The sequence below is a fragment of the Mesocricetus auratus genome, unplaced genomic scaffold (assembly GCF_017639785.1).
Source record: "Mesocricetus auratus isolate SY011 unplaced genomic scaffold, BCM_Maur_2.0 Super-Scaffold_100023, whole genome shotgun sequence".
Taxonomy (NCBI): domain Eukaryota; kingdom Metazoa; phylum Chordata; class Mammalia; order Rodentia; family Cricetidae; genus Mesocricetus; species Mesocricetus auratus.
Genome location: NW_024429204.1, coordinates 10271500 through 10280114, shown reverse-complemented (window position 1 = coordinate 10280114; position 8615 = coordinate 10271500). Strand labels below are relative to the sequence as shown.

Sequence of the window (8615 nt, the reverse complement as noted above, 5' to 3'; positions counted from 1 at the left end):
TCCTTACAAAGAAGGATCAGGTCTAAGGCTTAAAAATTAGACTGCAAGATGGAAGACAGGGCATAAGTAACCCCTGGCAACTGTAAACATTGAAGAAAAATTCCTAGAAATTGCTGTTGGAAAAAGTTTCTTCTTAGCATTGACTTTATTCCTATAAGATTCAATCTGAACAATTAGAAGAGATATTTAAGATGTGGATTTCTAGAACTATTATAGAATAAACATGTTGTTTTAACTCATTTCATCCAGAGTAAATTGCACCAGTAGCAATACAAAAAGAATATATGTTTTTTGAATGTTTTCCTAGTTACTTGGAAAAACATTTTGAATTGTTTGTATTATTTTATTTTTTTCTTTTAATCATTTTTGTGATTTTTAAAAATAAATTTATACTTTATTTGTTAATGTAATTTTACTTTTACTTTTCTGAAGCTGAAATTAATTTTTTACTTATAAAACATCTGATTTTACATGATTCATTTTGCAATATTACTTGTGTTCTTGAGATTTTCTCTTAGATATAATTATAAAAATTATATAGTTTAAATTATAAAAGTATAATTTAAGGCTTTTCATGTAGAGCAGAGTAGAGTCTATTTTGTACCTTATTTTGTCTCATGACCAAGCTAGTGACTTTCTAAGAAACTTGTTCATCTATCCTTGGGCCTCTTAAGTGTCTGTTAGCATTGCTAAGACTCATAATATTTTATGTCCACTGAAATCTCCAGACTTTTTTTTCTACTTCTTTCCCCCAACTTCAGGTAATTTTACCACCTATACTAAGCAATCATTATGAAGATGAAGACTAAGAAATAGGTTTCATACAACCCTTCATTTTTCCTGAAGGCACTTGCACTTGCTTTGGTATTATGGCAACCAAACTCAAGTTTTCTTAATCTCCCATGATACTAACACTGATATCTTAAGCTTAGTTAACACCTGATTCCCTTTATTGCACTTTTGCCCATCCTGTACTGACATACTAATAAGGGTCTTCCTAATTATGGTTGCATTAATTAATGATGACTTGGTAAGGTGAATGTTTGATAAGCAGAGTTCGTGATGTGCATCTGAGTAGCTGGACTGTCTGGAGATTTGAGAATAATTAATATAAGAAGCTTGAAAATATAAAAAAGAGAAATGATATGCAGTTAATCCTGGTATTCTCTCTCTTTCTTTGTAAGTTTTGTTTTCTCTGTTCAGGTGACAGACAGCCCCAATGGTATTTCTTTATCATTTCAGATCTCAGCCCAGTAAACAAAATGTTATGGTTTTCTTTTCATTATAAGTTGATGTATTTATTCTAGAAATATAATAGACCCATCATGGTGGTTCAAGCTTGTAGTCAATCAATCAATTTAGAATGTTTTCAATAATTACATAAATACTTTGTTAACTTTAAAATGCAGTTAGAACATGTATGTTAATTGTTGTCTCCACTAAATCCCTCTCCTCAGAGCTCAGGTAGCACCACAGAAGAGGAGGCAGAAACAGTATAGGAGCTAGAGGGCATGGAGGACACCAAGAGGGCATGGGTTTCCAAACCAACACAAGCAAAGTTTATATGAACTTTCAGAGACTGAAGCAGCATTCATAGCACCTGCAGGAGTCTGCACCAGGTACTCTCTGCTTTCATTATGGCTTCCAGTGTAGTGTTTTCTGGAATTCCTGCTTGCGTGAATGAGTGGGTCTTTGATTCTTAGGCCTCATTTGATACTCTTTTCCTTCTATTGGTTTATCTTGCCCAACATGATGTGGTAGGTTTTCTTTCATCTTATTATATTTTCTTTTGTCATCCTTAAAAAGCAATGGATAAATGATTGAGTTAATGAATCAATGAAAACCTAGCCACTAGGGTAAAGGTTAATCACTAACACTGTCATTTATACCTGTTTAGAGATAGAAAACCAGTTTTGTTCAGTGGAGTGATGCTGGACATAACAACCATTCCACCCAGGCATCTTTTTCAAGAGTAGTTGGGCCAAGATATGATGGTTTGCACAGTGTGTGTGTGTGTGTGTGTGTGTGTATACAAGTATGTAACTAATTGTGAAATAAATAGTACTGTTGGGAAAAAATGAATATACACACACATGAATGCTTGAAACTTGGTTCCAAAGCTGCTACATTGCTTCTAATACATTGATTGTAAAATATACCTCCTAGTTGACATCTCTTTAAGTATTTTGTTTATCATGTGAGCCTTATTATTTGTTTAAGAAGATATATAAACTATTCATATAAGCAAGTATTATAATGAAAATATTTCTTTAATATATGATAATATATCAGGGATGCTTAAACTACTTTATGATTTTTACATTTAAATCATTGTATCATATCATCTACTACCATATAGTATGAGTTGGAATAATATTTTGTAGTACACATCAAGGCTATAATGTTCTTTGAAGCAGAAATATTAAACTACACAAATTTAGGGATGTCCTATGATATTTATTGAAAGAGAAATCACTTACATGAAAACCCAATAAAGCTGGTCCACATGCTGTTCTCCAGTCGGAAACCGAAACCCAAAGAGGGAGCATCCCCTACCCCTAGCTGCATTTACCACCTTACGGTCTTTGTACCCGTGAACACACCCACACAGGAGTGGTCAGCGCTTATGGATGCGTAAAATCACTCCCTACAAATTTACTTACCTCCCGCTCGTCTGCCATTTCTTTGCATGAGATTTCTACCTCACAATGAAATGCTGCCCCCTTCCCAGCCATCTCCTCCAGTTTCTCCTGTTCTATTTCCCCACCTGACACATAAGCTTGATCCCTTCTGTTCCCATCCTCAACTGCCACAGTCTACCCAGGAAATCTATTCTGTTTCCCCTTCCCAGGGAGATCCAAATGTCCTGTTTTGAGCATTCCTCGTTCCATAGCCTCTCTGGAACTGTGGATCCTGACATCGTTATCTTTGATGGACAGCTAATATACATTTATAAGTGAGTGCGTACCATGTTTGTCTTTCTGGGTCTTGATTACCTCACTCAGGATGATTTTTGCTAGTTCTACCCATTTACTTGCCAATTTCATGCCATTGCTTTTTAACAGGTAAGTACTACTCCCTTGTATAAATATAGCAATTTTCTTTATCGATTCCTCTATTGAGGGAGGTCTAGGCTGTTCCTTTCTGGCTGTTATGAACAAAGCTGCTATGAACATTGTAGAGCAAGTGTCCTTTGTGGTATGGTGGCACATCCTTTGGGTATATGCCTAAGAGTGGTATAGCTGGGTCTTCAGGTGAATCAATTACCAACTTTATGAGGAACCTCCATATTGATAGTCACAGTGGCTGTGCAAGTTTGTATTCACACCAGAAATTGAGTCATAGTCTCCTTGCTCCACATCTTCACCAGCATTAAGTAAAGAATAAGTTTTATTAATGGAAGTATGGAACTAACATTAGAAAGTGTTATATAATAATTAATAATGCAGTTATACTTTAATATCTGGGGGTAGAGGTGAGTCAGCTGACTTCTTGACCAATGTACCCTGTCCTTCCCAGCAAAATGCTAAATTAGGAAATTAGAAAGTAAATGACATAGGATATAACCCTGAAACATGAAATGAAGCACACTTTTTACTTGTACACTGAAATCATCTAACATATAAACAGCATTGAAATATGTACCTGTGATATAAAATTATATAATATTAAAATCTAAATTTAAGTTTTCATAATTTCAGACTGTTGTCAATCAAGGTATAAAATGTTATTTTGAAGATGAGTTTTTATTCCTTCTTTTAAATAATCTTTGTTATGAGTTCTCAAATGGTAAATCAAGGATGTTTATTTAAAATCACTCAACTGGATGAAAAATATTAGTTGTGACTATTTTGTATGATGCTATTCCATAAATTAAGACTCCTGATTATATTGACTGAACCATAAATCATTTTAAAATTGAGCTAAGAACTGAAAATTTTGTGAAAATTATCAAAGAGTTTCTTATTTATTTTGTCTTATTTATTTTTTATTGATGTTACAAAAATGGCCAAAGCAACTTAGGATAAAAGCCTTTTTATTGGGGATCACATTTCTCAAGGGGTAGAGTCCATGATCATCAGGATGCATGAGTATGACATCACACAGGCAGTCCCTGGGCTGGAGCAGTGGCTATGAACTTACAAACTGATCCACTGAGCCAGAAAGGGAAGGGAAAATTGCAGTGCATGGTCTTGTTGTTGAAATTATTATTACATCCTTTCTCCCTCGTGTTTTATCCATCCAAGGCCTCCCACATAGTCTTCTCTGTTCTCTTGCAAATTCATGGCTTCTTTCTTCATTACTCCTGATTACATTAAATATATTTCATATACATAATTCACAATAAAATCTGCTGAATCTGTATGACATTACTTGTAGGTATATTTTCAGGAATGACCATCTGGCAGTGGACAAACCATTGATGAGCTCTTCCTTGGGGAACGCCACCTGTCCTGTTTCTAATTTCCTCATTTTCCTATCTTTTGTGTAATATTGAGACTTTTCATGGCGTTTTCTTGTTCATGTCTGTTCTTGGCCTTTTATTGGCATGTCAATTGGTTTTTTCCTTGTTCAGGTCACATTTAGGGAGTCATGTTGCCGAGAGTTTATGGGCATTCCATCTGATATTACCAGAAGACACAAAATAAACAATAAACTCCCTGGTGACAAAGGATTCTGATACTTCAACTCTGATCCCCCTGTGAAATACCTCCTTCATCAACGCCACATCAACTAATCATTCCTAATGATCCTAATAAAGGTATTTTCATTCAATCCACCATAGCTTGCTTGTGGAAAAGAAGTAGGTATAATCTGTGACACAGGTTTCATTATGCTCTTTATCAATGGCAGTTGAAAATTCAGGTAACAGTGCCATGAAAAGAGAGCATAAAATCTGTGGCATTGTTTTCTAGTATTAGGAAATTAGTAATCTGTGTACTTAGTGCATAGCCTGGTATTGTCACAAATTTTGTGATGAGTCCTCCAACTATTCCTTTAGTTAAGGGTTTTACTGCCCTTGGGCTATTTTTTTACTTTTCCAATTTGGCATGAAAAATTTCTGACTTACTTTTTTCAATCCAAAGTTCTGAAAAACTTGACAGGTTTTGCTGACATTTGGGGATTCAGTCCAACTTCTTACCAAGTGAAATTTAAGAACTGCAAATCTATCAAAACTGAAACAGCAACATAGTAGTTTACAAGCACTAAGTGATTCTGAAACAGAAAATTAAATAATTCTTCCCCTTATTGAATAAACTAAAAAAGTTAACATAAGTAAAAAGTAATGTCACTGGGCTTTGTATCACACCTAGATTTAAACTCTTCAGTAAGTGCCTATTACAATAGTTCTGTTGTGACATATGTTTTAGAAATGTCACTTAATGGAATGCAAGAAAAGTTATCTTTTTCTGTGATTTTTCAGTACTCTATAATATACACACACCCATTAAAACATTCATTTCATTGTACACGTAGAAATTATAACTTGACTGCCGAATTTCAGAGTAATTTAAGATACATAACTGACTGCTATTTGTTTATTGAGATATTAATGAGCAGATTTCACAATCTACAATGAACAAGGCAAGTATATAATACACATGCATAGTATTACCCTATGCTTACAGAAAACGTGTAATGCAACAACACCACAAATATCAGGTAACTGGAGATTCCTTTATATGGTTAATTATTATTCTTCTATTTTTGAAATTAAAATATAATTTTTACACTTAACCTTTCCCTTTCTTCCCTCCCATATACCCTTCTTGCTCTCTTCAAATGCATGTAACTTGATCAGCCTGTGCAATGTTACTCGTGTGTGTTTTCAGGATTGACACATTGCTTGGAACCACTTGGTGTGCTCCTTCTTGAGAAGGACCATTTTCCCCACTCCCAGCATTCCTTGGAGTATAGTTGACTACTCTTGGCCTTTACTCCACCTACTTTGGCATGTCTTGTTCAGCCCATGCTAAAGTCATCATGTTGGTGTGACTTTCTGGGTATAACGTCTGACATTACTAGGAGACTCAATCTTAAAGGAAACTGCCTGAGATTCTGGTTTAGACAATCTTCATGCACAAATTTCCCAAGAATCCACACCCAAAGACAAGAAGCAAAGCCTTAGAGATGTTTCAGTAATGGTGTCACCTGGTGTCCATTGTATTTGTATTGTATTTGTTTATCCATGAAGGCAGTTCCTTGGTGGTTTTCAAGGTATGAACTGGGTTCATCAATAATTGGTAGCTAAACTCAGCAATGTTTATCATCTCTCTGGAATAATAATGAGTTAAAAACAAGTAGAGATTAAAATCATAGTTAATGATATAAATGAAAAAACTATACATGAATTAAAGTCAAATAAAATATAAACCAAATTGTATGTGTCAAGCGGTGTCCTTTTTGAAGTTTTATCAACATGTCACAAGGTAGTTATCTGGGAAAAAAAACTTTTGGTGAGAGGATGTCTCCATCAGATTGACTATAGGTAAGTCTGTAGGACATTTTCTCTATTAATAATTCAAAAGGAAGGTTCTAGCCTATGGAATTGATTCCATCTCTGGGCAGCTTGGCAGTATAAGAAAGTACATTGAGAAACAGGGAGGAAGTAAGCACACAGCTTCCATTGAGGTCCTGTCTCCAGGTTCCTGCTGCAGTTCTTGCCCTGACTTCCATCAGTGACACATTGTGACCTTGGTGCTATAAAAGAAAAGAAAGTGATACCTTCTCAAGTTGACTTTGGTCATGATATTCATCAAGGCAACAGAGATCACACTAACGAAAAGTTGATTCATCCAACAAATTGAAGGCTTGCTTAACACTTTAATTTTGTACAGAAGAACATTTCAAGTTAACAGGATGCAGAGGAAACTATAAACTAAATATCAACCCAAAATTGGAAAAAAAAGCTTGCTTAATCCAAAACCAAAACTATAATTAATGATGCAAATCAGGGAAAGATTAGCACATTTGCAAGTATTCCCAATGCAAGTGCATTAGAAAATTCATTGGTTCAAGATTTGAAATGCATTCTCATTTTTGGTAGTTCTATCCAATCCGCACCATGGTCTTTAAGATGTTTTTACATGGAGGTCCAACTTTGGAAAACCTTAATTCAAGCATGATTGGTTGAATAATTAATATAATAAAATTGACTGTATGGTTTTTGGCAGATTAAAGCGTTTGATATTTCAGAACACATTCATGAAGAAACTTTAATTTTCCTGAAAACAAGTCCTTGATTCACTTTTATAAGCAATACATGACTATTCTTTTTATGAAATTTTATTTTTTCCTGTTTCACAATGTCCAATAAATGTTACCATAAAGACGGTAGCCTTAGCTGGGCAGTGGTGGCTCATTCCTTTAATCCCAGTACTAGGGAGGCAGAGGGAGGTGGATCTCTTTGAGTTCAAGGTCAGCTTGGTCTACAGAGATACACAGAGAAACTCTGCCTTGTAAATCTGACTATGAATAGTACATTAATTAATTAAAGAGTCAGCTGTGGTTTATAAATTAACATTTTAGATTTGTTATTGAAAACTTGTTCTTATCTTATGCAATATTCTTATTATTATTTACCCTCGTTTTCCTCTCGTTTCTTCTCCTCTTCCACCCCACTATAGATCCACTCACCCCCTGTATCTCATTAGTAAAGAACAGGCCTAAAAAAAGAAAACAAACAATCATGAAAAACATATAATAAGATGAAACAGAAATTATCGTATTGAAGTTTGACACATCAACCCACCAGGAGGAAAGGAGTCCCAAGAGCAGGTCCAAGAGAAGAGACACACCCATTCTCAAAGTCAGGAGTTTCGTCAAAACACTCAACTGCAAGCCATCACATGCATGCAGAGGACCTGGTACGAGCTGTGTAGGATATCCAGATGCTGCTTTATTCTCTTTTTTCTCATGTGCACCTTCCTTATTCGGGTCGCAGAGCCTCTCTCCTAGTGACCACGGTCCACTCTGCTTCATATAATCTTCCTCTTCCTATATTGGAGTCTGTAAACTCTGAGGGAAGATGGAGATCTCCCGTTTAGACTCTTTCTCTACATAACAACACCTGATTATGGGTCTCTGCATCTGTTCCATCTGCTGGAAGAGAAAGACTATGTGATGACCACTGCAAAAAGGTACTGATGTATAGACTTATTTCCAGTTTCTGGCTTTTATGAAAATAGCCGCAAGGACGTGAATAAAACCTCATAGGATGTGGTGTAGCAAGTGTTCTTGCTGCAGGGTGGAGTGTCTTGTGAATATATGTGAAGGAGTGGTACAGCTGAATCTTTTTTTTTAACATTCCAACTCCAGCTCTGCCTTCCTCCCTTCCTCCTATCTCCCCAACAGATGGATGTGGATTGACTCCCAACATTCTGAAAGAACTCTGTATTGACTGCCACAGGGGCTGTATAAGTTTGCACTCTCACCAGAAATGGTGACAGGTATAAGATGGAATTCAAAGTAGCTTTGGTTTGCATTTTCCTGTTGGCTAAGGATGCTGAACATTCATTTGCATGTTCTTCAGCCATTGGATGTTCCTCTATTGAGAATTCTTTGTTTAGGTATATACCTTTTTTTATTTGGATTGTTTTGTGGGTTTTTATTTT

The 8615-nt window shown here is 35.6% G+C and overlaps 1 long non-coding RNA gene across 1 annotated transcript in view; it reads left to right on the top strand.

The window, feature by feature from the left end:
• The first annotated feature begins 1460 nt into the window (after window positions 1-1460).
• The window catches only part of LOC121133727, a 28622-nt gene continuing 21467 nt past the window's right edge, over window positions 1461-8615 (top strand). Inside the window, exons 1-2 of the long non-coding RNA XR_005870701.1 lie at window positions 1461-1619; window positions 2852-2956. This is a non-coding gene — a long non-coding RNA (uncharacterized LOC121133727). The remainder of the gene's footprint in view (window positions 1620-2851; window positions 2957-8615) is intronic.